At 37.2% G+C, this 27200-nt stretch overlaps 1 protein-coding gene across 16 annotated transcripts in view; it reads right to left on the bottom strand.

The window, feature by feature from the left end:
- The window catches only part of PEAK1 (pseudopodium enriched atypical kinase 1), a 309415-nt gene that overhangs the window by 179395 nt on the left and 102820 nt on the right, over window positions 1-27200 (bottom strand). For 11 of the 16 annotated variants that reach the window (XR_011491677.1, XR_011491673.1, XR_011491676.1 and 8 more), the window contains one exon: window positions 3251-3311. The exons of the other annotated variants lie outside the window; for them this stretch is intronic. The gene's annotated coding sequence lies outside the window, so the exon portion shown is untranslated. The remainder of the gene's footprint in view (window positions 1-3250; window positions 3312-27200) is intronic. 16 annotated transcript variants of the gene reach the window in all.

Raw genomic sequence — 27200 nt, 5'->3', positions numbered from 1 at the left:
ACTGCTTTTTAAAACACTATTTTCTCTTAAAAAAGAGGATACTATATTTAAAATAATAAAAGGTTCAATACAGTGGAAAGATACAATTATGAATGTTAAACCCCTATTGACAGACCATCAAAATATATGAAGAAAAAAAATGACAAAATCGAAAGGTGAAATAGACAATTATATAATAATAGTTGGAAATTTCAATATCCCACTCATAACAATGGACAGGAGCAACCAGACAGAAGGTAAGTAAGGAAATAGAAGATTTAACACAATAAACCAACTACATCTCACAGACAAATACCAAATGCTGTAACCAACAATAACAGAATATACATACATATTCTTCTCAAGTGTATATTGGACATTTTCCAGAACAGACCATACTTTGGGCCACAAATGAAGTTAAAAACCAACAACAAAAGTAAAACTGGAAAATCCACAAATTTGTGGAAATTAAACAACACACACTTCAACAACCAATGGATCAAAGAAAAAAATCACATGGAAAATTAGAATACCCTTAGAGATAAATGAAAATGAAAGCATAACATATCCAAACTCATGGAATGCAAGGAAATTTTATAGCTATAAATGCTTACATTTAAAAACAGAAAAGATCTCAAATTAACAACTTAACTTTTTAACTTAACTAAAAAAAAAAGGAACTAAAACTAAATCTAGCAGAAGGAAGGAAATAATACAGGTTAGAGCAGAGATAAATGTAGAGAAAAAAAGAAAATCAATGAACCCAAAAACTAGTTCTTTAAAAAGATCAACAAAACCGATAAGCATATAGCTAGATGAACAAAGAAAAAAAGAGCAAAGACTCAAATTACTAAAATCAGAAATGGAAGTGGGGACACTGTGGTTAGTTGTCAGTCATGTCCAAATCTTTGGGACCGCATGGACTGTAGCCTACAAGTCTCCTCTGTCCATGGGATTTTCCAGGCAAGAATACTGGAGTGGGTTGCCATTTCCTTCTCCAGGGGACCTTCTTGACCCAGGAATTGAACCGGCATCTCCTGTGTCTCCTGCATTGAAGGTAGATTCTTTATTTGCTGTGCCACGGCGTGGGAGGTAGAAGTAGGGACATTAGTACCAATTCTACAGAAATAAAAGGGATTATAAAAAAGTACTGTGAATAAATTAGAAAACATACCTGAAATGGACAAATTCCTAGAAACATAAAACCTACCAAGACTGAAACACAAAGAAATAGAAAATATGAGTAGACCTACAGTAAAGAAATTGAATCAGTAATTTAAAATTTCTCCCCAAAGAAAAGCCTTATGCCTGATGGCTTCACCAGTGAAATCAACCAAACATTTAAATAAGAACTAATACTAGTCCTTTTCAAACTTTTCCCAAAAATCAAAGTAGAGGAAATACTTCCTAACTTCATCTATGAAGCCGGCAGTACCATAATACCAAAGCCAGACAAAAACACTACAAAAAAGAAAATGACAAACCAATCTCTCTTAAAAGAACAGTGAAACAAAAATCCTCCACAAAATAGCAAACCAAATTCATATTAATCAGATGACACATCTTGACTAAGTTAGATTTACTCCTAGAACACAAGGACCATTCAACATATGACAAGTGATTGATGTGGATTCTTTACCTGGTGGGAGGCTCATTAATAGAATGAAGGGGAAAAAAAAATGATCTTAATCAATGTAGAAAAAGGAGTTGACAAAATTCAACATTCTTTTTTGATAAAAACACTCAACAAACTAAAAACAGAAGGAAATTAATCTCAACACAACAAAAGCAATATACAAAAAAACACTCACAGGGAACAACACACTAAATGGTGAAATACTGAAAGTTTTTCCTCTAAGATCAGGAATAAATGAAGGATGTCAGCCTTTGCCACTTCTATTCAACACAGTATTAGAAGTTCTACTTAGAGTAATTTAGGCAAGAGAAAGAAATAAAAGGCAACACATAAAAAAAAATCAATTGCATTTCTATAAACTAACAATGGACAGTTTGAAAAGAAAAAAAAAAAATTCCATTTATGGTAATATCAAAAGGAATAAAATAGGAATTAACCAAAGAGATGAAACACCTGTACACTGAAAACTACAAAAAAAAAAAAATCACTGAATGAAAATAAACAATAGCTCAATAAATGGAAACACATCCCATCTTAATGGGCTGGAAAAGTTAGTTGTGTTAAGATGTCCATTCTACCCAAAGCAATCTATAGATGATTCAGTGCCATCTCTATCAATATCTCAAATAATATTTTTGCAGAAATAGAAAAAGTCATCCTAAAATTCATATGAGTTCTCAAAGGACTCTGTAGAGCCAAAACAATCTTGAATAAAGAAGAACAAAGCTAGAGAACTTATACATCGTGGTTTTAAAATTTATGACAATGCTAGTATGGCACTAGCATTAAAAAAACACAAAAAGACCAATGAAACATTATAAACCTTTGTATACACGGTTAAACAATTTTTGACAAGGGTGCCAAGACTATTCAATGGGGAAGCAACAGTCTTTTCAACAAATGATGCTGGTAAAACTGGATATCCACTATGCAAAAGAATGACATTCAACCCTTACCTAACACTGTACACAAAAATTAACTCAAAATGGACCAAAGATCTAAATGTAAAACCTAAAATTATAAAACTCGTAGAAGAAAAGATAGGGCAGAGGCTTCACAGCATTGGATCTTGCAGTGATTTCTTGATATAACAACAAAGGCACAGGCAACCAAAGGAAAAATAAACAAATTGGACTTTGTGAAAATTTTTAAATTTTGTGCATCAAAACACTACCCACAGAGTTAAAACACAACCCTCTGAGTGGGAGAAAGTATCTCCATATATGCATATCATGTACTTGATAAAGGATTAATCTCTAGAATATATAGAGAACACTCAAAACTCAACAACAACGAAACCAAACAACTCAGTTCAAAAATGGGCTAAGAACTTGAATACATTTTTCCAAAGGTATATAAATGGCCAAAACACACATGAGAAATTAAACACCACTGTTTATTTAGGAAATGAAAATCAATCAAAACTACAATGAGACACCACCTCACATTCATTAGGATGGTTGCTATTGAAAAAACAAATAGGAAGTAACAAGTGTTGGTGAGGATGTGGAGCAAATGAAACGCTTGGCACTATTGGTGGGAACTTAAAATGATATGAGCTGCTGTGGAAAACAGTATGGTCCCACAAAAATTAAAATAGAATATTATCCAGCAATTCCTCTTCTGGGTACTTACCCCAAAAAGTTGAAAGCAAGGTCTTGAGAAGATATTTGTATACTCACTCACAGCAACATTACTAATAAAAGAAAAAATGAGAAGGCAATCTAAGTGTCCACTGACAGGTGAATGCATAAATAAAACAAGGTATATACATACAATGGAATATCATTCATTCTTTAAAAGGAAGGGTATTCTGCAACATGTTACAACATGGGTAAATCTTGAAGAGATTCCTCAAAGTAAAATAAGCCAGTCACAAAAAGACAAATACTGTATGATTCCAGTTATACAGAACTGGAAAGCAATGGAGAGATGGTTGCCAGAGGCTGGGTGAGGGAAGGTGAATGGGGAATTATTATTTACTGGGTAAAGAGTCTCAGCTTTACAAAATGGAAGGAGTTACAGAGATGGGTGATAGTGACAGTTCATCAATATTATGAACGTACTTAATACTAATTGTATACCTAACATGGTTAAGATGGTATATTTTATGCTAAATGTATTTTAGCACAATAAAAAAATGGAAAAAATCAAAAGGAGGGTGAGGGTGGGGGAGAGGGAAGTGTAAATGACTCTCTGGGAAACAAGGAAAATATAAATGTCATTGGAAGAAGAAAATATAAAAAGAAGAAGGAAGGAAGAGAGGGAAAGAGAGGAAGAGAGCGAAGAATGAACCTACATACACACACTGAACTTTGGCCTAAAGTACCAGGTACTGCTCACTCAGGTACTGCCGTAGAGAGAATGCACCAGGAGACCAACCATTGTCATATTCTGAAACCAAAGATAAAAATTCCAGCCTAGTATAAAATGGACAAAATTGGACTTAATCAGAAGTAATCAGCTGTAAAAAATGCAGATTTGAAAGGTCTAGACTATGTTCCACTGTCATTCGCAGTTAGGATATCAAATTGAATTTGGAAGAGTTCAGCATGACTTGTGTCTCTTAAAATTCTCAGGATACACACAGAATGTGGATGCTCCTTGGAGTAGCTGACCTGATGGATGTTATGGAGAAGTACTTCAGCCATTCATAGGAAAAAAGCACATATTTCACAGAAGCACTTAAAATCAACGTTTTCCACTGCTTCAAGTGGTAAGTGAAGTAAAAATTCTCATTTCAAACTCACTCTAAGCTGCAATAAAAAATGTATGCTCTTATAAACTTCTGTTAGCCACACAGCAAAGGAATGTGTTAGTAACATCTGTGAATGCCATGTCCCCAAAGCATTTGTCACTTCAGCTAACATAACAGCTCATTCTCCCTGGAGGAAATCAATCACTCTGTCAATAGTCCTGGTCAAGCAAGTGAAAATATTTCTCACAGGGGATTCTTTTAGTGCAATGTCTCAGTAACTCTTTAAAATCTGTAGGCACATGAAATCTGAGGATTGGATGAAAAAAAAGAATAAATATATTGCATTTTTACCTCAAAAGTCTCAGTGGTACTGCTTCACATTTTCCTATATTTCAGCTCCTATAGGAAAAAATTTTCCTATATTTCAGCTCCTACAGGAAATTATTACATGACATTACTGTCATTTCCTATAACCAAGGTATTTGTTTACCTGGATGGACTGACTGCAGAGAGATTTCAGATTTTACAAGCTCAGCTATACCAATCTTTTCATAATACTGACTGTGAGTTGGGCTGGGGAGGATGGCTTGAGGAAAAAGAAAACTGGTTGCAAAGAAGGAATTCTGCTATAAATAGGTAGAATTTTCTATTTTCCTGGCAGCCACAGGGATATAACAATGTAAAAAATCTATGAGCTGGAAAGGATTTCTCCTATGATCTAAGAAAGTAAACTAGGTAATATACCATGTCAATCACTCTCCAGTTTGCCACCAGCCACTGGCAGCATCATAGACTTAACAGAGGTTTTTAAATGGTAATAGATTTTAAAAATGGGCAGTGAGAACTGCAGCTATGCTGCATGCTACATTTTTTAAAAATTGTGGCAAAGAAAATGAAATTGATCTTGCTATTTAACGATTAGGTTTTTTTCCCTCTGTGTGATTTCAATTCAAGATTAACATGAGTACCTTTCATTTGTATCATATCCCAAATTCTCTACTGAGTAGAAAACAAGAACTGAATAATATGGGAACGACATTTCTTTTTTCTCAGTAAGAAATTAATGCCAGTCTTTTTCAATCTTAGATTATTCAACATTCATTTCATAGCAACTAGTTATCACACCTACTATATTCCAGGTACTTCAATCATCCAAAGAACATAAGCACTATAGTTTACAATTTTAAGGTACTATTAAATACATGGTCTCCAAGGAGGCAGTTATTTTATTGTTTTAGGTTTTCAATTTAAAGTTTTTAGGGAAACTCAGCCATTTTAAAATAGTTTAACAACTGTACTTCTGTCAGAGATTCTAGCTATCTAGAAATTATCTAGCTAATTTTAAACTAGACAAATATGGAACAAAGATGTATTGTTGGTTTACTTGTGATTACATATTGAATTAGCAACATAAGAGAGAACGAACATTTTCAGCAATTTGGGGGGAATAAAAAATCACAGTATTTCAGTATTTCTATTTCTGTATTTCCATTTCTTCTCTCCATTAATTTATTCCATCACTACAGATTTCTATTTTATTCAATAGGCTATAATTTGATAAGGATTATTATTCTGATGTTCATTGTGTTCTAAGATCAGCCAGCAAGTGCCTCTTGAAGGTGACTTCTGCATCCTTTAGTTACAACCCCTCACTCTGTGAGCAATTCCTTACTTTCTGGCACAGGATGATGTGTCTAGCATATCTTGTTATGTTCTTTCTCTACAGTAGCCCTAGAATCAGCCATTTCTTCAAGAAGCCCTAGCACACCTACCTTTCCAGGTCCTGTCTCATGACTCCCAGACTGAATTATTCAGAAAGGAAAGAAGGATAGCAATAAGAAAGCCAAAGGGCTACTTTGTTTAGAATGGGTGACTTGCACTGATTCCCTCTGTAGCTGGATAGGTCTGTTTCCCCAGTAGCCTCGTCTGCCTTGAATAGCAAGGCTGACTACACGCTCTGTTTAAGAAATAGAGGAGTCCTGTTAATAGGCAAGCTTCCCCCAGCACATAATTACAACAGCAAGGAGACACTTGCTCTGGGAGTAGAACATTCTGGGTTCATTGTATTCCCTGGAAAGTTGTCTCTTCCTTTTTCTTTCTTTTTAAATACATTGTTTATTTTAGGACAGTTTTAGATGTAGAGAGAAGTCCTGAAGACAGTGGAGTTCTCATGTGTCCTCCACGCAGTTTCCTTTATTAATATCCTATATTACTAAGGGACACTTGTCAAAATTAGCAAACCAATATGAATATTATTAACTAACGTCTGTACTTTATTCGGATATTCTCAGTTTTCCTGCTATCCCTTTTCTGTTCCAGGATCCCATCCAAGATATAATATTACATTTAAGTAGTTATATCTCCCGAGGCTATTCTTGGTTGTGACAACTTCTCAAACTTTTCTTGTCTTTGATGACTGTATTAGTTTTCTGTGACTGCTATAACAAATTAATACAAACTTAACATCTTAAAAAAAGAGAAATTTGTTCTCTTATAGTTTTACAGGCCATAAGCCCTAAATGGCAACCCACTCCAGTATTCTTGCCTGGAAAATCCCATGGGCAGAAAAGCCTGGTGTGGTAGAGTCCATGGGCTTGTAAAAGAGTCGGATACAACTGAGCAACTAAACAAATCCTGAAATCAAGGTCTCAGCAGGGCCAAACTCTCTGAAGGCCTTCAGGAAAAATCATTCCATGCCTCCTCTTCTACCTTCTGGTGGCTTAAAGCCATCCCTCAGTTTGTGGTTGACTCACTTAAATTCTCTGCCTCTTTATTCTCTGGTCTATGTGTGTCTTTTCCTCTGTGCCTTATTAGGACATGTCATTTGATTTATAATTCACCCAGATAATCTGGGATGATCTCATCTCAAATTCCTTACTTAAATACATCTGCAAATACTCTTTTACCAAATAAAATGACATTCACAGGTTCTGGAGCTTAGGACATGGATACATCTTTTGAGGAGCATCACCATTCAACCTCCTACCATGAACTCTACAGTTCTGAGGATTACTTGTCAGATATTCTGTGTGACTTGATTTCTCATGGTTAGGCTGGGATAAAGTATTTGAGAGAGGAAAACCAAAGTGTCACTTGTATGATACCCTATCAGGGGTACATACTATCAACATGACTTATCACTGTTGATGTTAACCATGATCACCTGGCATTACACTTTGTCCGGTTTGGGCACTACAATGTCACCCTTTCTGTGCCATGCTCTTTGGAGAAAAGTCACCACGAGCAGCTCAACTTAAGCAGTGAGGAGTTACATCCCATTTCACGGAGGGTGGGAAGGCTAAACAAATTATTTAGAATTCTTCTATGGGGGACTGTCTAGTTTCCTTCAAGGTCAACATTAACCATTTGCTTATATTTCTATGGAGGCATTACTTTACACTTGGGGTTTTAACCTAATACTACTTTATTTTGTTGCTCAAACTGTTATAGCTTTGGTCATTGGAAGATCTTTCAATTGGCTCTTTTGTCCCTTTGGTATACTCCTGCTATTATGTTTTTGCTTTGTTTTTTGTTTTTTTGTTTTTTTTTTTTTGCCACTGCAACATGCTCTAGACTCATCCTGTGTATTTCCTACCCCAATGGGAGAATCAACCATGTCTCCAAAAAGCCCTGATTCCTCTTAATGGAGAATGGTATTAGAAACCAAAATTTGCACACTAGGTGTAGTCATTGATATTGGGGTTTCATTGCTTCTAGGCCCTCTCAGCTGACAGAGCAATTAGATATAGATCTGCATCTATCTATATATGTATACATATACAAATACCTACAGGTATACCTCAGAGACATTTTAGGTTCAGTGCCAGATCACTACAAGAAAGCAAATATTGCAACAAAGTCACAAATTTTTTTGTTTTCTAGTGCACTTAAAAGTTATGCTTATACTACCCTGCAGTCTATTAAGTGTACAAAAGTATCTTATTTAAAAAATAATGTACATACCTTAATTTTAAAAAATACTTTTACTGCTAAAAAATGCTAGCCATCACCTGGGCCTTCAGAGAGTCATCATCTTTTTTCTGGTGTAAGAGTTGAAATACATCAAGAATTACCATAATGTATTAGTAACACAGAGACACAAAATGAGCAAACACTGTTGGAAAAGTGGTACCTACGGACTTGCTTTATGCAAGGTTGCCACAAACCTTCAATTCGTAAAAAATGCAGTTATCTGTGAAATGCAATAAAACAAGGTATGCCTGTATAACCATCTCTATATGTAACCATCTGTATCTATGCTAAGTTAAACATGAACTCTTATTGTCTCCAGCTCTAATCCATTACCACATGGATGGTTCTAGCCTTTTCTTGCTTACCTGTACACTATGACAGTGAGAAATCTGACTTCCAACACATGTATATCAGTTTCAGAATTCTTACTCCATATCCTGCCTTCTGTGTAAAAGAACTTTATCAACTAAAGTACAGTGCTTATGTATATAGTTCTTTTTGTGTTTTACTCTTAAAGGTTCCACTCATTTCCAAAGCTACATAGGGTAGCACTTTATTCTTCCACTCCCTTCAGTAATATTGTTTCATTTATTTGCAACTTTGTCACATTTTATATTTAATCATGGAATCCTTGAGGTTTTAAGTGAGTTTTAAAATTTTTGTATCTGTTAAGGTCCACTCTTTCTGTTGTAAAGTTCTATGGATTTTGGCAATGCTTAATATCTTATATTCACCCTTAGACTATCGTACAAGATAGTTTTAGTGCCCTGAAAAAGCCCCTGTACTTCATTTTCCTACAACTGTCTGCTCCCCCAGGCTTCTGGCAACTAATGATGCTTTCACTCACTCTTTTTTTTTTTTTTTTTTTTGGCTTTTTTCCAGAATGCTATATAACTGAACTCACACGGTACATGGCATTTTCAGCTTTTATAACTGAGCAATATGCATTTAAGATTTATCTATGCCTTTTCATGGCCTAGTATCTTTATTCTTTTTATCACTGAATAACATTCCATTGTATGGGTGTTTATCCATTCACCTCCTGAAGGACATCTTGGTTGCTTCCCGTTTGGGGAGATTATGAATAAAGCTGCTGTAAATGTTTGTGTGCAGGTTTGGTGGATATAAGTTTTCAAATTAGTTGGGTAAATATCTGGGAGCATGCTTGCTGATTTGGATGGTAAGCCACTCTTAGTTTTGTAAGAAACTGTCAAACTATTTTCCAAAGTAGCTGTATCATTTTGCATTCCCACTAGCAATGAACTAAGTTCTTAACGCTCCACATCCTTGCCATAATCTGGTTTTGCCAGTGTTTTGGATTTTAGCCATTCTAACAGATATGTAATGTAATAATATGTAATGATATGATATGATATAAAATGAAATCTCAGTATTGTTTCAACTTGCAGGTCCCTAATGACATGATGCGGGACATCTTATTATATGATTATTTGACACCTGTATATCTTCTTTGATGAAGTATCTCTTCAAAATGTTTGCTAATTTTTAAACAAAGTTCATTATTTTATTACTGTTGAGTTTTAAGACTTCTTTATATATTTCGGATAGAAATTCTTTATTGGATGTGTTTTGCAAATATTTTCTCCCCATCACTGGCTTATCTCTTCATTCTCTTCATTTATGTCTTTCATTGAACAGTTTTCTATTTTAAATATATCCCTTATCTACTTTTTTTCTTCCATGAATTGTATTACTAATGTGTTTTAAAACACACTGCCAAACCCAAGGTCATACAGATTTTCTCTATATTTTCTTTAATAACTGTTAGAGTTTTTCATTTTACATTGAGGTCTATGATCCATTCTGAGTTAATTACTGTGTGAATTGTAAGGCCTGTGTCTGAATTCACTTCTTTTTCATATGGATATCCAATTGTTCCAGCACCATTTATTGACGAGACTATCCTTTCTCCACTGAATTGTCTTTGCTTTCATGGCAAAAATCAGTTGACTGTCCTTGTGTGGATTTATTTTTTATTTCCTTTCTGTTTTATTATTCTATATGTATACTCTTTTGCCCATACCATTGTCTTGATTACTGTAGCCTTACATTAAGTCCTGAAATCAGATAGTGTGAGTACTCCAACTTTGTTCATTTTCAGTTCTGTGTTGGCTATACTAGGTCTTTTGTTTTCCATTAAAACTTTAAAACTAGTATGTTGATATCTACAAGATAGCTTGGTAGGGTTTTGATTAGGGTCACATATTTATAGATCAACTGTAAAAAAACTGTCATTTAACAATATTAAACCTTCCGATCCATGAACTCAGAATATTTCTCCATTTATTTAGATCTTCTTCAACTTGCTTTTAAAAAAAAATCAATGGTGTATAGTTTTCTGTTTGTGTTTTCTTAATTACATATGAGTATCTCATTTCAGGGGAGTCTGTTATAAATGGTATTTCCTGAGACTAAAAAGTTGAGAATGGTCATATAAACCACTGAATCTACTTGGACCTGTGGGTTTCTTGTTTGCACATGTGTATAATTCCTGTGCTCATTAATCTAAAGGGTTACTGTAAAGAAGAAATTACAACATATGGAAAAACTGTATGCAAACTAGAAATCATTAAACAAGTATAAGTTCATTAAGTCCATCATTCTTTTCATAAGCATGAAGATACTAAACTCAAGAGAAATTAAATCACTTTACAAAATTTCATTTGGGGGATGAAACTATTTAGAGTGCACATAGCAGAACTGAAGGATGTTAAATAAACATGACTGGCTGGAGGGGAAGATTTGTAAAGAGGGTAGGAAAGGTGGTTAGAACCAGATTTGTACCAATTACATATATGGGAGGGGCCAACTAAAAGATAAAGAAATTGATAATTCATGTAGGGTTCTCTAGAAATTAATATGACTGATAGGGTAGTATAAAATGGAAAATGGAAGGACTCAGAGCTGTGTAACAGATGAGGTTCTTTGTAAGAATTTTAGAACATGAAAGGGACTTAGAAATTTTTATATACACTGTAGGTTATTCTTACATTTATACACCAGTATAATAGATGAGTAAAACACAGGACACCATCTGCTTTGCTCTAATTGTAACTGCAGTTAACATGTGCATTGTTGCTCAGTCATTTTCTCTTTCTGGTCCTGAACTGCTTTGGAGTATTTTTAAGAAAAGCAAAGAAGGAATAACTACTCAGGCAGAGTTTAAAGTGATGGCATCAATAAGACCTCTTAAATACTTCAGAAGTCTAAATCCTCCCTTGGATTTAACTATGGAAATTCTGAGGACATCTTTTATCCTTTTGCTCTTACATCATTTGCATTGTTTTTCAGAAATTAGTTGGCTCTATCTGAACATTCTATCTCCTGGGTAAGGCAACTAGAAGAAAGCTGACAGTAGACCCCAAATACTTTTTTATGCAATTCAGAACTGAAGTGCACCCAGATTCAGAAAAAGAACAGTTATGATCATTTAAAATCCCAGGAAATGGCTGTGTGACAGAATTTGGCATTTACATTTTGAACTGCTTAATCACTCTTTTTTATAGACTAGCTGAAGGTTATTTTGTCTCTCTGGCATTTTCTTATGTCTTAGCTGACTTCCTCTGTCATCCAAGGCTCAGTTTCAAGGGTGAAATACATTATGATAATCACAGTCAACCAAAAGCAACCCAGTTCCAAACTCTATAACTTCATGCTTTTCCCATCAATTTCACTTCAGTTAAAAGGCCAGTTAAAGGAAGAATGTGTGAATAAATCTGAGTTTACAAGTTCTATTGCCACTATTACCTCGCACAATAAGGCTTTTTAGTCAATTCACCACTGTCACACTATATTATATACTATAAAGATGGCATGTACATAACCATCTTCAGAAATTAAATGACACCACTTTAGAAAGATGAACTTTCTGAAGTAAAGGTTCCACATGCTTTACCTAAATAAATTATTGTCCCTATTCCATCATGAATAGTTCCATTACTTCATGTTTCTTCAATTACTTCTCTCCCTAAGCCAATGAAGAAAAACAAACAAACAAAAAAAACTAGTTTAAAGTATTAAACCACTACTAACCTTCACGCATTTTTCAACAAGACCTTAAGGATGGAAACCACAACTGTAAGCCAAGCCAAGTCCCAGGTCTGATGCTTACAGTACCTGACATGAAGCACATCACAGCTTATGTGGGGCTTGGCTTTGTGTGCAGTATGAGGGGACTGGACACAATGACTGGTAAATTTTCTTAAACATCAATAATCTAAATTTTTTAACTTCTATTGCTGATATTTTTACAAAGAATGAGGGGTCCTTTTGAAATCATTACTGGAATAAATGATCTACAGAATCACACTGAATCACAAAGTAAGAGTACTATAAGCAATTGATAGGTATAAATATTTGGATTAATAAAATGTGAGAATCTTAACAAAAACTTTCCTTTAGATTCAGTACTAACCAGGTTTCCTTTGTCTTGGCTCAAAAACAACAATCTTTCTGTAAAACCTCTCTTGCTTGGAATAGAGATGCAGACACAGAAATGGACTTGTAGACACAGTGGGGGAAAGAGAAGGTGGAATGAACTGAGAGAGTAGCAACTGACCTACATACACTACCATGTGTAAAACAGATAGCTAGTGGGAAAGTGAAAGCGAAAGTTAGACTCTTTCCGACCCCATGGACTACAGCCTGCCATCGATGGAATTCTCCAGGCAAGAATGCTTTTCTCCAAGGGAACTTCCCAACCCAGGGACCAAACCCAGGGCTCGATTCTTTACCATATGAACCACCAGGGCAGCCGAAGCACATTGAAGTGGGTAGCCTAGCCCACCCCATCTCCACAGGATCTTCCCGACCCAGGGAAAGAACCGGATCTCCTGCGCTGCAGGCGATTCTTCACCAGCTGAGCTACCAGGGAGGCCAGCTAGAGGGATGCTGCTGGATCACATAGGGAGCTCAGCGCAGTGCTCTGTGACAGTCTAGAGGAATGGGATGGAAGGGGTGGGAGGGAGGCTTAAGAGGGAGGGGATATATGTATACTTATAGCTGACTGATACTGCTGCACAACAGAAACTTAACACAACACTGGAAAGCAATTATCTTCCAGTTTAAAAAAACAATTCATCGCCACAGAGCAGGAGCTGGGGGAGGGGAGCGTGGGAGGCAGAACATAGTGTACTGGATTTTGTACATAGTGTCAGGATTTGCCCTGTTCTTAACATGGTTAGGGCTCATACAGGATCCACAGTCTGTAGCTCAAAAGTCCGCTGAATACATATGAAAATATAAAAGCTATCTGATCTAGTTAACATTATGTGTAGATTCCAAATCGACTCAAACCAAGAATCAGATAATTTGTTAAATGTGAATTACCACTAAGTCCTTTTTTTCTTTGAAGCAAACCACATACCAGGTTTTGGATCCCAAGTGTGTTGGTTAAGTCAAACTGCATTCTATTAACCCACGAGTATATTTCTGTAAGTATAGTTATGTTGAAATAAAGTTTTAAAAAGCAAAAGCAAAAAAAAAGTTCATTGTAACCCAGGTGGGGAAATAAATTTACTCCTACTCTGCTGGTGGGAGTATACGTAGATAAAAAAACAAACAAACAAACAAAACTTTGCTGCTTGAGGAGGTTTTACACTAATTACCTCTCCAGGTTCTCACTGCACACAATTTCCCGTCTATCAGAGCATTTTAACAAAACTAGGAGCTCCTTACTCAAGATGGATAATTTGGAGGGGTCTAGCAAACAGTCACAAAACACTGAAAAGAACCTTGCTCTCTTTGATTCCACTTTGAAATTTTGTGTATATAAGGTGAGCTATTTATCCATTTCTAAACTCCAAGGGGGGGAAGACTGAGTCTTCTTACTTGGTTACGGCTCTCATAATACTTAGCAAGTGTTAGGAAAATAGTAGCTGCTTAATAAATGTTGAATATGGAACAATAAAAAGTTAAAAGTTTAAGAATTAACACTGCACAGCTTTTAACTTCTTGGGTATACTATCGGGTATTTAGCAGAATTAAAGTTAAAAAGTAACTATTTTAATATAAGCTTTCATCTAAAAAAAGTTTGAAGTAATGGAGAGTACAGGTATAATCAGACACACCTGTGTGACAATGTCTTTGCACTTCTATGTCCTCATTCTAAAACTGGAACCAACCTAGTTTACAAAATTGCTGTAAAGATTAAAGATAACATATACAAACTATCCATTAGCCCAAGCCCACAGTAGGTGTTCAACAGATACATGGCAATATTATGTGACTTATTCCTCAACATAATTTCAGGCTTTGGAGATAAAACCCTTTTCTTTCTGCTTCATTTTCAACATACCCCTCATTTGTATTTAAACCCCTTCTTAAAAATTTCAAGTAAGTATGCTTTTATCAAATATTAGTTTCATTAAAAAGTTCTATTAAGAGGAATACCTTTACTACTTTAATAGTAGAGAAGAAAATCAGTTTTGATATTTCACTGCTTTTCTGAGGTCCTAAAACAGTAATAATATTTATGACACTGAGGTTTACAAAGCAGTAAATAGCTTTTGTGGCTGATTAAGCATCTCTGTTTCACTTCACATACCCTGGTACCATAGATATTACCCCTTAATTAAATGCCTGTTTATGTTACACAAGGACCTTTTCTGATCATATACAACTCAACAAATACTAGAATGATACAGAAGAAAAAAAAAAGCTGAATTACTGGAGGAGATGCTATTAATACTGAAACTTCTGCTCAAAGTCCAGTCAATGAGATGATATCATATAAAAGTTTTACTGTTTAAAAATAAAAACCAAAAAAATCATCCAAAAAAACCTATACTTTAGAAAGATATCAATTCTGTTTGAAATGTCTGAGATTAGGGGTACAAGTAAAAACACAAACATCTTGTAAGAGGAGGAGAATGTTTCTTTCACAATTTTTGCTAGAAATAAAATAATTAGCTATAAAATCATTTTATAATTTTCATTGGATATTAATATTTTGGCACTTGAGTGGCAAAAAACCAGAAAGGTACGAGTTTGTGTCATTACCAAGGCGAATGTATATTCTCTCATCTCATCTGTGGGGGGTTTTATCCTAGAGTAAGATAAAGGAAAAGTTAAAGAAAAATCCCTGACAAATTATCCTTGGGGCTGTACAGTTCACAGGAAGTTCAGCTGCCACCATACTTTTGATGCGCCTAATTCAGGCAGCAGTTGGTAAATCCGTATCTCTGCACAGACAGGAGGAATGACATGTTAATGCTGCCACAAGTTATAATTCATGATAGAAAAGGAGTTTTTCAGCAAGGGAAACAAATAAACAAACAACTCCCTCCTACACACACCTTTTCAGCTCTAGAAGAACAACAGTCTACATGCCTGGTATGGCAAAATGTTGGATACACTGTATTTATGAAACTGAGCAACTGATCACAGATTGAAAATGATGATGATATGCAAATGTGATGGTATAATATAGCTAAAGAAGTGATAATACATCAGATAAATCATCACCTATACCAGTTTCTATCACTCAAATGTTCTCTGTCTCTACTCCCCATTTAATCCACCAAAAGAAGTTTAGATAAAGAGTTTTTTCTGATCTGTAAGCTGAATACCAAACTGTACTTCGTAGGTTCTCTCAACTCATTTGCATTTGTATATTTTGCATTTGCCATAAATACCTATGAACATGTTTTATTTGCAATCATCTTTATTATTTACACTAATGGGAAGTGGAAAGTTAGTCACTCAGTTGTGTTTGATTCTTTGCAACCCTGTGGACTATAGCCCGCTAGGCTCCTCTGTCCATGGGAGTCTCCAGGCAAAAATAATGGAGTGGGTAGCCAGTTTCTTTTCCAAATGGGAAGTGGACAGAGTAGTAAATAATCTAAAACATTCAAAAATAAAAATTTTACAAACTCAAATAAGATGATAAAATAATTTTAAAGCCAAGATACAAGAGGAACTGGGGCTATTCTTCCTGGAGAAAAACTACTTACAGAGGACATGATGGCTGTCTTCAGATGCATGAGTTGTCACACCACAAACACTGCTAAGAAGTAAAGCTGATGGATGGTAACTGAGGCAGGTTTCAGTTCACTATATAAAGACAATCTCTTGTATATGGGTAGGAAAGAACACTCAGAAATCGAATGACATTGAATAGACAGGTGGTTGGTCTAAAACTAAATGACCCCTAAAGCCTCTTTCAATTCTTCAGTCCATGATTTTGCAATATATGTTTAAATCATGATCAAGTCTGAATGTCTGACAGCAGTTCACAAAATCACACAAAGTTCTAACTGTAAGGACTGGGCCTGGGGGTCACGGCAGTGAGAAACAGAATGCAGGCTGAGTCATTCCTTGTAATGTCTCTAGCTTGTTCACAGGACATTTAAGTAGAGCTTATATTACTCTGAACCAAGCAAACAACTGCTAACTTTCTTTATGGGTTTCTTACCAAAACATGAAAAACAGAATAAATCAAAAGTAAAAAACTGGAGAGAAAAATGGGTCAGGCTGTAAAAGAGCTGTGAAAGAACCTCGAGTTCTGACAAGAGCTATATTTAAGGAATTGATCATGAAGTCCAGACACAACACAAGTAAAATGAGCAGTTTGTACAGAAGGAATGAAGGTTTCTAGAAGGGTGGATGCAGAATAAAGAAAGGAACTATAATCATTGTTGAAAATTAGATGCAACTATATGCTCTCCACCTTGCTCAATTCTACAAGTTTGTGCAAAAGGCAAAGTAAGTGAAACACATAACAAAGGAATCTCACATAGAGCTGGGTGGAGATATCCTGAGAAAGTATTGAGATTGGAAGGCTGAGATCTAAGTGACAAATGTTTCAGATAAGAGAATGACATGTGTGACTCTAAGATGAAAGGGAGCAAAGTATATTTAAAGAATGAAAACAAGTGAGGCTAGAGAAGTAGGTTTGCAGGAACCAGTCTATACAGTACATTACAGGAGACATTAGGATTTACATCATAGCCTAGGTCATTAGGAAATCAAGGAAGGAGTTTTAAGCACATGGCCATAACGATCAGATATGGAGTCTGAAAAAATCACTGGACACTGGACAAAGAATGTTATTTTACAAATTACCAAAGTTGATCTGGGAGAACACTGAAATAGGTTATGATGATGGTAGTCTAGAACAAACAAAGTGGTGGTAATGGTGATGGAAAGTAGATGAATTCAAGAGGTATTTCAAGTATAACAGCCAGTAATGTGATAACAGAGGTTGATTGAGTACAGGGATTTTTGAGAGGGATGGGAGAGAATTAGAGAACATCTTCTAAAACATCAGCTCTGAGTCTTAAAGAATTAAAGACATTAAAGATAATGAGAATTCCTGCTTGAACAAATGTTCTGAGATAAAGACAAAGAAAACTAAAGACAGAACTAGTCACACGCGTACGACGAAGTCAGTGAGTGGTGTGTCCTTTGGGATGGTTTGTATTTGGGTCACTGCCATAAGATGAAAATGGACATCCAGGCAAAGTCAGATGCCAAAGGGCTTTCAAGGGGAAAAAAAATTTGAAATTTACCCTAGAGACTGTACAAACGATTTTACTGAAGACAGAAACAAGATTTTATATGCCTTTTGGAAAGACTCCTTTGCCAGTGGTATGGGGAGAAATTGTTACTGAACCCAAGTCCATGTGTCCAATGCACAGTGAAGCCAAACAATACCAAAACATCAGAATTTGGAGCAGAGAAGAGTTTACTGCAGAGCCACACAAGGAGATGGGTGGCTCTTGCCTTAAAAAACTCTGGAACTTCCTAAAAGTGTTCCACAAAGCCCTTTTATAGGCAAGGTGGGGGAGGGGTGTGGTTAGTTGTTGCAAACTTCTTGGTGTCAGAGCCTTTGTTCTTGAGGTCAGGTCATAATGTTCCTGTTAAGCTCCACCCAAACAAATGTTGTTTTCTGTTCTGACAAGAAAGGGCAAGGTAGCAAACACCAATCAGGTTAATTCTCAACTTACAACAATTACCCTTCTTTGTGAATATCCCCAACCACAGAGATGGACCTGAAGTAATGACATGCAATGTCCTTGCAACTTATATCTGACTTCTAGCCACCTCTTGAAGTGAAGTCGCTCAGTCATGTCTGACTCTTTGCGACCCCGTGGACTGTAGCCCACCAGGCTCCTCCATCCATGGGATTCTCCAGGCAAGAATACTGGAGTGGGTTGCCATTTCCTTCTCCAGGGGATCTTCCTGACCCAGGAATTGAACCTGGGTCTCCCGGATTGCAGGTAGACAGACGCTTTAACCTCTGAGCCACCAGGGAAGTACAGATAACTGATCTAAGCTATACCAATTTTTGAAACTTGAATGGAAAGTGTGAAGCTGGTTGAAGCTGTTACCTCAATGGCAGTGTCCATATGGCAGTTGCTGAGGCCTCCATGGAACTGCCTGTGACACACGGAGATTGCTGCTGCCATTAAGTCACATAGGTGGGGGTAGGGGAGAGGTTTGTTGATGCTCCAAGGCCTGGGCCCAGCTAGTGGGCAGCCTTGGTGCCCACAGAGCCCTCAGCCTGTCCTGGACCCCTGATTCACTCACCAGCCCTGAGGAGAAGGCCGAGATCTGGCTCTCACCACACTCTACTGGGAGGATCACCCGGATCCTGGCTATTAGAGCAGGACCTCTAGCCAGCCCACTAAGGGTCTCACGCTAATGGTCACACACAAAGGGATGCAGCCTGCCCTGCCCCTGTTACAATCTGGGAGGGCACTGCAGGGACCTGGACTGCAGCCAAGCTGAGATTTGCACTGTCCACTAGCATATGTCTGGCGTGTGGGTGGATGGAGGCCAGCATCTCTGGTCCCAGAATGGGGCACTGAATGTTCCCTGTACTAGGGTGAAGGGGCCATGGGTGTGTGTGTGTGTGTGTGTGTGTGTGTGTGTATGTGTGTGTGTGAAATCCTGGATTCTAGTGGGGCAGCCCTGCTGGCCCACCTGTTCAAATGGGCATGCAGCCAAGTCTCAGGGATGGCTTAGTAGGAATTGGCAGGCCAGAAGTGCAGAGAGCTTCATTACCACCTACAGGGCCACTTCCTCTACTCTCTGACCTCAGGAAGACAAATGCTGGTGCTTCTTGGCCTCCCTCCCCCTCTCAGTGGTACCCCCATAGCAGCTTTCCCGCCTCTAACAGGACAAAGCTCACCCACTGGGCCACATCCACCCCTACTGCAAAGTGAACTGGGGACAAGGCAACTAGGTATGACAGGTCATAATGACCTGTGTGACAGAAATTTATGAGGTTCAGAACTAGTAGAGGAGCAAAGGCATTTTAAAAATGGGACAAAAAAATATTTAAAAGGTAAGAAAACAGTCTGTGGTTACCAAATGGGTATGGAAAGTTAAGAGAAAAGGAAGAGACTGGGACTATCCTTGTTTCTGTCTTGGAACTAGGTAAACTGTGATACCATTTGCAGATACAAGGAACAGAATTAAGATAAATTAAAGTGACAATGAGAAGAAGTGAAACTCTCACTGTTTGCAGATGACATGATCCTCTACATAGAAAACCCTGAAGACTCTACCAGAAAATTACTAGAGCTAATCAATGAATATAGTAAAGTTGCAGGATATAAAATTAACACACAGAAATCCCTTGCATTCCTATACACTAACAATGAGAAAACAGAAAGAGAAATTAAGGAAACAATACTATTCACCATTGCAACAAAAAGAATAAAATACTTAGGAGTATATCTACCTAAAGAAACAAAAGAACTATACATAGAAAACTATAAAACACTGATGAAAGAAATCAAAGAGGACACAAATAGATGGAGAAATATACTGTGTTCATGGATTGGAAGAATCAATATTGTGAAATGAGTATACTACCCAAAGCAATCTATAGATTCAATGCAATCCCTATCAAGCTACCAATGGTATTCTTCACAGAACTAGAACAAACAATTTCACAATTTATATGGAAATAACAAAAAACCTCAAATAGTCAAAGCAATCTTGAGAAAGAATGGAAGTGGAGGAATCAACCTGCCTGACTTCAGGCTCTACTACAAAGCCACAGTCATCAAGACAGTATGGTACTGGCACAAAGACAGAAATATAGATCAGTGGAACAGAACTGAAAGCCCAGAGATAAATCCACATACCTATGAACACCTTATCTTCGACAAAGGAGGCAAGAATATACAATGGAAAAAAGATAACCTCTTTAACAAGTGGTGCTGGGAAAACTGGTCAACCACTTGTAAAAGAATAAAACTAGAACACTTTCTAACACCATACACAAAAATAAACTCAATGGATTAAAGATCGAAATGTAAGACCAGAAACTATAAAACTCCTAGAGGAGAACATAGGCAAAACACTCTCTGACAAAAATCACAGCAAGATCCTCTATGACCCACCTCCCAGAATATTGGAAATCAAAGCAAAAATAAACAAATGGGACCTAATGAAACTTAAAAACTTTTGCACAACAAAGGAAACTATAAGCAAGGTGAAAAGACAGCCTTCAGAATGGGAGAAAAGAATAGCAAATGAAGAAACAGACAAAGGATTAATCTCAAAAATATACAAGCAACTCCTGCAGCTCAATTCAAGAAAAATAAATGACCCAATCAAAAAATAGGCCAAAGATCTAAACAGACATTTCTCCAAAGAAGACATACAGATGGCTAACAAACACATGAAAAGATGCTCAACATCACTCATTATCAGAGAAATGCAAATCAAAACCTCAATGAGGTACCATTACACACCAGTCAGAATGGCTGCTATCCAAAAGTCTACAAGCAATAAATGCTGGAGAGGGTGTGGAGAAAAGGGAACCCTCTTACACTGTTGGTAGGAAAGCAAACCAGTACAGCCGCTATGGAGAACAGTGTGGAGATTCCTTAAAAAACCGGAAATAGAACTGCCATATGACCCAGCAATCCCACTTCTGGGCATACACACCGAGGAAACCAGGTCTGAAAGAGACACATGCACCCCAATGTTCATCACAGCACTGTTTATAATAGCCAGGACATGGAAGCAACCTAGATGCCCATCAGCAGACGAATGGATAAGGAAACTGTGGTATATATACACTATGGAATATTACTCAGCCATTAAGAAGAATTCATTTGAATCAGTTCTAATGAGATGGATGAAACTGGAGCCCATCATACAGAGTGAAGTAAGCCAGAAAGATAAAGACCAGTACAGTATACTAATGCATATATATGGAATTTAAAAAGATGGTAACGACAACCCTATATGCAAAACAGAAAAAGAGACACAGATGTACAGAACAGACTTTTAGACTCTGTGGGAGAAGGCGAGGGTGGGATGTTCAGACAGAACAGCATTGAAACAAGTATACTATCAAGGGTGAAACAGATACCAGCCCAGGTTGGATACATGAGACAAGTGCTCAGGGCTGGTGCACTGGGAAGACCCAGAGGGATGGGATGGAGAGGGAGGTGGGAGGGGGGATCGGGATGGGGAATACATGTAAATCCATGGCTGATTCATGTCAACGTATGGCAAAAACCACTACAATATTGTAAAGTAATTAACCTCCAACTAATAAAAATAAATGGAAAAAAAAAGTGACAATGAGTAACTGTGACCAAGTAAATAACAAATATTACTATATTCTGTCTTTCATCATAGTTACTGGTATAATTATCCTATTCTACATACCATTATTAAACTTGGGTTCAGTGGGAACAGGGATAATGTCAACAAAACTCCTCTCTTTTCACCCCATATATGGGGGCTTACATGTGGTAGGTCCTCAACAAATATATGCCTTGAATAAATAATAATTTTGTCAAACAAGTTGATATGTGAATCGGCTAAGACTGTGTGCTTAGCTGTAGCAATTACAGGCAAAACAAATAATGACAGGGTAAACACATAGGAGTTTATTTTTTTTCAGGTAACAAGTAGTCTGGAGCTGGGCAGACCAAGGACGGTTCAACCCTAAATCAGCCATGACATCATAGAACAAGGTTCCTTCTCCTTCTATTGCATTTCCTAGCATTTGGTTTCATGTTCATGCTCAACACCCAGGCATTGGTTCCATTTTCCTGACAGGAAGAAGGCTGAAGGGCCCAGAGATATCTCCCTTCAGGTTCTGAGATTCAGTTTTGCAAAGAAAGTCCTTCCCAGGATGTCTGTACTTACATCTCCCTGTCAAGCACTGTGTCACACGGCCAACCTTGGCTGAAAGATGTCTAAAGGAGAAGGAAGGGAGGGAGAAGGTAGTTGGAAACAAATATTTAATGAGCCAATCTAAATTTGCCATGGTAGAAGTCATACTTATTTTATCAAAGGTTTTAAGGGTGAAAAAAAGAGATAAAGAGAAAACCAGAGTTGGGAAAAAAAAATGTTAAGAGAAAAGTAAGATAGCACCCCAAACCTGGTTTCTAACACCAGTCTCCAATAAAAGGAAGCAGGCCTCCTTGGAAAAATGGCTGATTCTAAGTCTGTGACAGAAAGTACACAAGAATGCCTGAAACATCTTGCAGTGACATAAAATAAGGAAGTGCTTAGAAAACAAACAAAACGGTGTTAATGGGGCTATGTCCAAGGGGCACACAAGAGGCAATTGAAAGCCAATTTAATGGTTCAAAGCTTGAACAATTTGGGCAATAAAATAAAGTAGTATTAGATTAAAACCCAAAGCATAAAATACATCTCCATGAGTTCATACTCATGATTGAATATATAAACAAATGGAGGAGAAAAGATAAATCTTCTGTGCAGAAGAATTCCAAGTAATTTATTGTAGATACTCTTCCTTCAAGGAAGTAAAGCATAACTCTGACTCTAAGTGTAGGCCGTGCACAGAGACTTCCTTGTAAAAAGCAGTATATGGAAAGGAGAGGGGCAAAATAACTTTACTGTGGATAAACCTGACGAACACTACTTCAGCCAGGTGATCAAGGGTAATATCAACAGTGATGAATCACATGGATAGTATGTACTTTTGATACAATGTGACAAGAATGGCACTTTATCTTTGTGGTATCCTCCCAAAAACCCATACTGCAGTAAGATCATGAGAAAAACCTCAGATAAATCCCAATTGAGGGACATTCTACAAAATACCAGTATACCTCAGAACTGTCAAGAACATTGAAAATGAAGTCTGAGAAACTGTCTGCAGCCGACAAACTAAAGTGAAGTGAAAACTAAACATAAAGTGGCACCCTGGATGGGCTCCTGGAACAGAAAAAATATATTAGGTAAAAATTAAGAAAACCTGACTAAGCACTGGGTAGCTAATAATAATGTATCAATATTGGTTTATTAATTGTAATGAATGTCCCATACTATTGTAAAATGTTAATAGGAGAAAGTACATGCATGTGTGTGTGTGTGTTTTGGTGGTGGAGGGTAGGGTACATGGGAACTCTATGCCATTTTCTCAATTTTTCAATAAAGCTAATGCTTCTCTTAAAAATTTTCTGTTAAAAAAAAATGGTACCTGTAATAACACCACAGTATTAACACTTTGAGATATATTTTACCAGTTTTGTTTTCCTCTATGAACATGCGTATTCACACATCCAATAGTTTTATGGCTTTTCTTTTTATTTTAATTAAATGATAAATACACTAATGTCTACTCATACTCCATCAGTCATGTGCTTATCATACATAGCGATCCTTAGATCTTAGCTCAAAAGTTATATTATCTGGGAGATCCTCCTTGGTTCCCAGAGCTGGTTAAGTCCTTCTGACAGGCATGGACTTGGATTTCTATACTGCTTTTTCCTAGTGCATATTACATTCATCATAAAATAATCAATTGAGAAATTAATCATTATTAATGTCTGTCTTCCCTCTAAAATGTAAGTTTCATGTATTATTCATCACAATTTCCCCAGCATGGTGCCTTGGGCACAGCAGGCATTCAATGAAGAGTGACTAAATAAATGAAAGAACAGTACATGTACACAGCAAAGTAACTATTAAAATCATGTGAACAGATAGGGAAAAATGCTCAAGATACCTTAGTAAAAAAGAAAGATGCAAAACAATGTGCACAGGAAATTTTTATTTTTAATAGTAATAACTAAAGCTTACTCAATGCACATAAAAAAATAAACAGCTTTGGGTGAGAAATTTAAGCATACTTTCAATTTCTAATGTATATAACTGTCATGTTTCAATTTTAATAAGTATGCATATTTTTGTAAGTAAAAAAACAAAGGTAAAATGCATTCATTATGGAGAAGTTGGAAAATAAAGACAAGTTCCTTTTTAAGAACATATACCTCTTGTCAATCTCTATATACCAAACACAACCACCATTAACATTTGTACCTTACATACTTATTTTTGTTTGCTGTGGAATGGACAATTTTATATTTTGAGTTCTATGTCTCATTTTATCCACATAATCATCCACTCAGGTAGAGAGCCCCTAGCCACAGAAGAAGTGGCATAAAAGGTTAAATATGAACATGTGGTACTAGGGCTGGTTAAACACTGTCAGAGGAATGGTGTCTCCTGACAGTCTCGCACTCCTTACTAGCCCTAACAGTTTAACAATAAATAGTGAAACCTGAGATTTCACGTGTATGATGTAACAGATTTTATTTTCTTGGGCTCCAATATCACTGCATACAGTGACTACAGCCATGAAATTAAAAGCCTCTTGCTCCTTGGAAAGAAAGCTATGACAAACCTAGATGGCCTATTAAAAAGCAGAGACATCACTTTGCCAACAAAGGTCTGATAAGTCAGAGCTATGGTTTTTCCAGTTGTCATGTATACATGTAAGAGTTGGACCATAAACAAGACTGAGCACCAAAGAATTGATGCTTTCTAATGGTGGTGCTGGAAAAAACTCTTGAGTCTCTCTTGGACTTCAAGATCAAACCGGTCAATCCTAAAGGAAATCTAATGCTGAAGACTAATGCTGAAGCTAAAGCTGTAGTATTTTGCACTTTATGCATAGAGCCAGGAGAAGGCAATGGCACCCCACTCCATTACTCTTGTCTGGAAAATCCCATGGATGGAGGAGCCTGGTAGGCTGCAGTCCATGGGGTCGCTAAGAGTTGGACATGACCGAGCGACTTCACTTTCATTTTTCACTTTCATGCATCGGAGAAGGAAATGGCAACCCACTCCAGTATTCTTGCCTGGAGAATCCCAGGGATGGGGGAGCCTGGTGGGCTGCCGTCTATGGGGTCGCACAGAGTCAGACACGATTGAAGTGACTTAGCAGCAGCAGCAGCATAGAGCCAACTCACTGGAAAAGATCCTGATGTTAGGAAAGACTGAAGGCAAAAGGAGAAGGGGGCAGCAGAAGACAAGACAGTTAGTATCACCAACTCAATGGACATGAATTTGAGCAAACTCTGGAGATAGTGCAGGACAGGGGAGCCTGGCATGATGCAGTCCATGGGGTCACAAAGAATCAGACATGACTTAGAAACTGAACAACAATAACTGTGCAACAACTGAATTTTAATTTAACAGCTATCTCTACATGTGCGTGTGTGTGTGTGTGTGTGTGTGCATGTGTGTGTGTTAAGTTGCTTCAGTTGTGTTGGCTCTTTGCAACCCTATGGACTGTATCCCGTTAGGCTCTTTTGTTTATGAGATTTCCATGGCAAGAATACTGGAGTAGGTTGCCATGTCCTCCTCCAGGGGATCTTCCCATCCCAGGAATTGAACCCACATCATTTTGTCTCCTGTATTAGCAGATGGGTTTTTTACAACTAGCGCCACTTGGGAAGTCTTAACAGCTCTACATTTAAATTAATCACCTTTATAATATTTCAAAAGTCATACATATAGACATATTTATTGTGGCCCTAAGAAGACATCAATAGTAATTTTAAAAACTGGGTTAACTAGTGAGGCATGTGACAACTTGGATATAACCTCAGGGGAATTAGGCTGGTCGAAAAAAGTCATCTCAAGGGTTATATACTATATGCCATTTACATAAAATTCTTGAAATGACAAAATTTTAGAGGGGGACAGCAGATTAACACTGGCCCAGGACTAGGGATGGTGAAGAGGACTGGGTGTGGCTATAAAGTGGTAGTATGAGGGAGCTCTTTGTGCATATGGAACAGTTCTATATTGGGGCTACAGTGGTAGTCAGACAAAGCTACACAAGACAAAATTGCACAGAACCGGATACACACATAGAGAAATGCGTGTAAAACTGATGAAATCTGAATAAGGTTTATGGATTGTATGGATATAAATTTCCTGGTTTTGCTATAGTACTATAGTTTTGTAGGAAGTTAAATCACTACAGATGGTGATTGCAGCCATGAAATTAAAAGACACTTACTTACTCCTTGGAAGGAAAGTTATGACCAACCTAGATAGCATATTAAAAAGCAGAGACGTTACTTTGCCAACAAAGGTCTGTCTAGTCAAGGCTATGGTTTTTCCAGTGGTCATGTATGGATATGAGAGTTGGACTGTGAAGAAAGCTGAGTGCAGAAGAATTGATGCTTTTGAACTGTGCTGTTGGAGAAGACTCTTGAGAGTCCCTTGGACTGCAAGGAGATCCAACCAGTCCATCCTAAAGGAGATCAGTCCAGGGTGTTAACTGGAAGGACTGATGCTGAAGTTGAAACTGCAATACTTTGGCCACTTCATGAGAAGAGTTGACTCATTGGGAAAGACCCTGATGCTGGGAGGGATTGGGGGCAGGAGGAGAAGGGGACAACAGAGGATGAGATGGCTGGATGGCATCACTGACTCAATGGACATGAGTTTGAGTAAACTCCGGGAGTTGGTGATGGACAGGGAGGCCTGGCGTGCTGCGATTCATGGGGTCGCAAAGAGTCAGACACGACTGAGCGACTGAACTGACTGACTGACTGACCACTGGGGAAAATTAGGTGAAGAATACACAAGAACTCTGTACTACTTTGACAACATGTGAATGCTTACCAATTTGAAATGAAAAATTTT

Source organism: Odocoileus virginianus, chromosome 16, assembly GCF_023699985.2.
Source record: "Odocoileus virginianus isolate 20LAN1187 ecotype Illinois chromosome 16, Ovbor_1.2, whole genome shotgun sequence".
NCBI classification, from domain to species: Eukaryota; Metazoa; Chordata; class Mammalia; order Artiodactyla; family Cervidae; genus Odocoileus; species Odocoileus virginianus.
The sequence above is the reverse complement of the archived record's forward strand: the minus strand, read 5'-3'. Positions and strand labels throughout refer to the sequence as shown.